We start from the raw sequence: 6,000 nt of genomic DNA on the forward strand, positions 1-6,000 counted from the left end.
TGTGGACCTGGTCTTTTTTTAGGAGCCAAGAGAGAGGGAAACTAGCGTCTTGTTCTGGGTGGGGTATCTGCCGACTCACTGTCTGGGTGGGAGAAACACACAGGGACAGGCGGTGAGGAGCAAGGAGGAGCAGCCCAGAGCTCCCAGTTCCCTAGAGATGCTGAAGGCGGGCTGTCATGCCGTCAGCTCCAGACTGGGGAATCTGGAGGGTGGGTGAGCCTGGGGACGGCTGGGTTTTCAGTGCGGGGGAGGATGGATGAGATTGTGGGTGGCTGGATTTTCAGGGTGAGGCATGTGTCAGAATGTGCCCACTGGGAGTCGGTCATAAATACAGTTGTATACTTCCAAGGAACCCCCAGAGGAGGGGGCGGAAGCAGTTAGGGCGGATTCCCTCCTTGGTGGGGCAGATGGAGACCCCTAAGTGTCTCCTTGAGTCAGATCAGGCAACTAACCCAGAAACAGCCCAGGCTGGAGGGGTGTTCTTGTAAGAGGGTAGGGCTTCTGGTGGAAAGAGAAGAGAGCAAGTTGCCAGAGCAGTCACCTTCAGAGGAAACCTCCTTCTCTTCCACATTCCCCCGGGAATACCGGAAGCATGAGCAGGGGGGAGGAGGAGGAGTGGCAGAGAGTGAGGCAGTGCTCCTCTCAGTCCTCCCGATGCTCTGTGCCGGGGAGCACTGGCTGCTGACCGTGGGTGGGTGGGGGCCGGGTGGAGAGCCGCTGTAAGCCCCCAGGAACAGCCGGCTTCCGTCCAGGAAGGGTGGTCCTGGGGGCAGTTACAGCTATAACGGGCAGCCTGGGAGTGCAGAACTCGGGAGCTGGGGAGGGGTGCACAGGCCCCATCCAGGGGCGGTGCGGGCCCCTGGGCAGGATTCGACAGGTCATGTGCTTGACCACATTGTCATTGTGCAGGTCACCAAACTGGTTTGACCATTTTCACTGAAAAAGCATTCCCTGGCATTGCTGAGTATGACTGGGCAATGCCATTTTACAGGCGTGCCACCATTTGCTTTTTTCCCTTTTTCACATTGTTTATTTAACCATTATGCTTATCACTCTTACTATTCTGTGCTTCTCTTGGGTACTTTTTTAAAAAAACTATTTGTATAACGTATATAACATACAACTATTTGTTTCCCTAGTAGCTCAGACGGTAAGGAATGTGCTTGCTATGCAGGAGACCCAGGGTTGATCCCTGGGTCGGGAAGATTCCCTGCAGAAGGGGATGGCAACCTCCTGCAGTATTCTTGGAGAATTCCATGGACAGAGCTGCCTGGCAGGCCGTCGTCCGCAGAGTCACAAAGCTACGACTGAGCAACTGGCACTTATAAGTTTCATGGCTGATTAACACTGCTGCGTCAGCGTTCTTAAAGAGGTCATTATATAGCTTCCTTGTGATAGAAAGAAATAAAAATGCTTTAGTTTTCTTTCCTTCTGAGCAGCACTCCCCTTTGATTATTCTGAAGCCTCAAAAGAAGCAGAGGAAAAATTCTAACTGTGGGACTGAATCAGTGCAGTCCTTTAGTGGACTGCCCCTCCTCAGCTTGCTCCTTTTAGAAACACGTGTAATATTTAAATATGTATTTACTTCGCTGCACTGGGCCTTCACGGGGGCACTTGCGGCATGTGGGATCCAGTTCCCTGACCAGCGGTCTAGTCCAGGTCCCTTGTTTTGGGCGTGACAAGTCTTAGTCTGGACAACAAGGGAACTCCCAATGTGCTCCTCGTATGTGGCCAGTGGACTCATCCTTAGGTTTGACCTAGAGGTCAGGGAAACCGTCAAGAAGCATGAGGTCCCTCCGTAACCTTTTGTCACTTTTGCCAATTTTATTACATGTGAGACCTGTTTTAAAATCATCCCAGTTTTCGATTGTTGTAGACTATGTGTAGATAATGCATATAATTCCACCTAAAGCAGAGTAGATGTGTTGGCCTCCTGAGGCTGCTCTAGCAAGTTACTACAGCGTGGTGGCTTAAAACAAAAGAGACACATTCGTTCACAGTTCTGGAGACGAGAAGCCTGAAATCAAGCTGCCGGTCAACCACCTTTGGCTCTAGTGGAGAATCCTCCCTTGCATTTCCAGCTCTGGCGGCTCCAGGAGACCCTTGGTGTGGGACTGCTAGGCTCTAATCTCTGGCCGCAACTTCACCTGCCTCCTCCTCCTTCCAGCTGTCTCTTCCTTGTGTGTCCACCTGGATAAAACAGGATGATCACCTTCTCATGATCTTTAACTTCATTATGTCTGCAAAGATCTTTTTCCAAATCAGGTGACATGCCAGGTTCCAGGGCTCAGATTGCGAAGCATCATTTCAGGGGCCATTACTCCACCTGCTGCAACAGGTTTGTTGATCTTCTTACACACCTTAAAGCAGGCGACCTTTGGCGTGTGAAATTTGTCTCAGTCATGAGCTCCTTTGTACTGAGCGCTGTCTCTGTGCCATACGCGGTGCAAACTCTTTGAACTTATTGCTTTGCAACAATCCTCATAGCAATTCTATGGGATGGCTTCTCATAATTCTGTGAGAGTATTTTCATCACCCAGGTGAGAAAGCTGTGGTTCAGAGACGTTAAGTGATTTGTGCAGGGCCACAGAGCTTCTGCAATGCTGAGAGGTCCAGAAAAGATTAAGTCTATCTGCTTTGAGTTTGGGCTTTAAACAATTATGCTGAGGGGGGGTGGATAAACATACTTCAAGGGTCTTAAAAGCTTCAATTTAGAAACACTATTTTTCCCTCTTCAAGCCCTTAAAAATTGCTGGTCAGCAAGTAATGTTAACCCACAGTCATCTCGTGGTAATCCATGGTTATCTCATGATTATCTGTGTATCTTGACCCAAAATTCAAGGCATGTATTAATAGCACAACCCAGTAAAGGAGTGTCTTTGAAAAGGAAAGAAATATTATGCCTCTAGAAAACAAGCAGTGTTGGCGCCTCCTTTCCAAAAAATTCTAAAATTTAAGGAAGCACAAAAAGCTAAGTTTTGCAAAGCAACAGTGAATTTCCCAAATTTCCCTCAATGTATGTAACGATTTGAGAGTCTGGGTCATAGTAACATAGAAAACAGCAGCCCTTTAATTGAGCATTTCCTTGAAATTGTCAGTTCTGATTTTATTTTTCTTTCTCAATTTAGAGCAAGATCCAAGGATTTTGAATTAGCTTTGGCAAGTGAGCAGGCAAGGAGAAAAATGCCCTCTATAGCCTGCTATAGTGAATATAGCAGTTGATTGTGATTTGGGAGAACAGTTTGCAGCCTGACTTGAGTCCAAATAACTAGTGTGACTCCTTCCTAAAAGTTTAGTTCATTTATTTATTTATTTTTCCTGAGCCTCAGTTTTCCTGTTAAAAATAGGCCGGAAACGTAGAGATTGTCACCGAGTGAAGTAAGTCAGACAGAACAAGGCGAGTTCTATGCTGTTGCTTCCGTTGCTGTTTAGTCCCCTAAGTCGTGGCTGGCTCTTTGCGACCCCGTGGACTGCAGCCCCCCAGCCTCCTCCGTCCATGGGATTCCCCAGGCAAGAACACTGCAGTGGGTTGCCATTTCCTTCTCCAGGGGATCTTCCCGACCCAGGAATCGAACCCACGTCTCCTGCTTTGGCAAGCAGTTCTTTACTGCTGAGCCGCCACAGAAGCCCAGGGCTTATATGCAGAATCTAAAAAGAAATGATGCCAATCAACTTGCTTACAAAACAGAAACAGACTCACAGGCTTGGAGAAGGAGCTTATGGTTATGACGGCAGGGGTGGGGTTAGTTAAGAAATTTGAAATTGACATGTGCACGCTGCTGTATTTAAAATGGATAACCAACAAGGACCTACTGTATAGCACAAAGATCCCTGCTCAATATTATGGAACAACCTAAATGGGAAAAGAATTTGAAAAAGAACAGACATATGTCGATAAAGAAGGCTGAGCACCGAAGAATGGATGCTTTGAGCTGTGGTGTTGGAGAAGACTCTTGAGAATCCCTTGGATTGCAAGGAGATCCAACTAGCCCATCCTAAAGGAGATCAGTCCTGGGTGCTCCTTGGATGGACTGATGCTGAGGCTGAAAGTTGGATACTTTGGCCACCTCATGCAAAGAGTTGACTCATTGGAAAAGACCCTGATGCTGGGAGGGATTGGGGGCAGGAGGAGAAGGGGACGACAGAGGATGAGATGGCTGGATGGCATCACTGACTCGATGGACATGAGTTGGAGTAAACTCCGGGAGTTGGTGATGGACAGGGAGGTGTCGTGTGCTGCAGTCCCTGGGGTTGCAAGCAGCTGGACACGACTGAGCGACTGAACTGAACTGAGATATATATGTGTAACTGAAACACTTTGCTGTACATCGGAAACTACCACAACATTGTTAATAAACTATAGTCTGATACAAAATAAAAAGTAAAAAAATGGGCTGGAGCTGACCATTTCTTTAGTCTTTGATGATTTACTAAAAGCTCTGAACTCTCTTCTCAGAAAAATGCACACACACAACTTTCTATGTGATGAAAGATCCATAAGCTTCTTGTAGCCCATTTAGGAATCTCCTAGGTGTCTGGGCACCCTGAGTTATTCTGGAATAGGACATCCCTAATGTCCCCAGTTGGAGAAGGGCATGGCAACCCACTCCAGAATTCTTGCCTGGAGAATCCCATGGACAGAGGAACCTGGTGGGCTACAGTCTATGAGGTCACAGTCAGACATGACTGAAGCAGCTTACCAAGGGCACACACGCAATGTTTCCAATAAGCTAGGGTAATTCCTTGCATCACCCTAATCTGTTAGAAAGATAGAACTGTGTGTGTCATTATGAAACAAAGATCCTTCAATAAACAGAGAAAGAGGGGAGGCCATGTAGGAGCTGGTGGAAATGCCTCATTTTAACATAGAGGAAAACAGGAGTTTTGAAAGTGCTCTTGGGTTTTGGAGCCCCTGTGAAAACCTCTCAAGAGAACGGCACAGATTGAAGGGTTTTGACTTTTGAAAGATTCTGAGTTTGGAGCTTTCATCAAATTACATTTTCCATCTGACGCCAGGGAGGCGATGGTGGTTTTGTCACAGCCAGAGCCCAAGTGGAACGGCTGCTGGCGGTTCCAAGGAGTCAGAAAGAGTTCACGCGCTGAGGGATGGTGCCCCGTGCAAAGGAAGCTGTGCGGCTCTCCCGGGATGGTTTGCGCGCGAGCTGGTGCTTGAGGATGCTCAGTGGGTACCAGGGAGACGCCCGGGAGGGAAGCTTTCCGCCACAGACATGACCAGTTGTTGGAGCTTCTATGTCAGGGAGTTACCGCTTTTCTTTCTAAATCAGTTCTCCTATTAAAGGCCTTCTGCTTTGCAAGTCTGCCTTTCCCCACAACCAAGGAGCTGCAGGAAATCATTTACTTTTGTGGCCTTTTGATTCACTAGGGTTTGGTGGTTGGCGCTGCAGCCCACACGCAGGGCCCATGCAGCAAGGATGAGCTTCTGCACTGCTTGTCCTCAGTTGCCTGTTGGAGGTAACTGACCTACCGGTGAGGTCAGGTCACCAGCACGGGTCTGTGGGCCGGCTTTTCCTTGAGGAATCCTGAAGCTTACTGCAATAGTGACTGTCGTCAGCCTGGTTTCAGCATCCGTGGCTGCCGGTGTGTGTGTGCGTGCACAGGTGTGCATGAGATTCAAGAGGCTAAGACTAGGGGAAACCAAGACCCCAGGCCGCACGGCCAGAGTGCAGAGGACTGAGTGTTCTCATCAGCCCAGATCTCACCCTCCTGCCTTGGTTTGGATGATGGCCTCCAGCAGAACTTTCTGTGGCGATGGCAGTATTCTTTGTTAGCACTGTCCAGTATGGGGGCCCCTAGCCACACGTCGCTATTAAGTCCTTGGCAGTGGCTAATATGACAGAAAGCTGAAAATTTTCAATTCAATTTAATGAATTTAAATTTAAGTGACCTCACATGACCAGTGGCTACTGTAGTGGACAGCGCAACTTCAGATTGTCCCTTCTGATTTCATTTTCAAGGAATATTCTCCAAATGGGAGACACT

The sequence above is a fragment of the Ovis canadensis genome, chromosome 1, assembly GCF_042477335.2.
Source record: "Ovis canadensis isolate MfBH-ARS-UI-01 breed Bighorn chromosome 1, ARS-UI_OviCan_v2, whole genome shotgun sequence".
Lineage (NCBI taxonomy): Eukaryota > Metazoa > Chordata > Mammalia > Artiodactyla > Bovidae > Ovis > Ovis canadensis.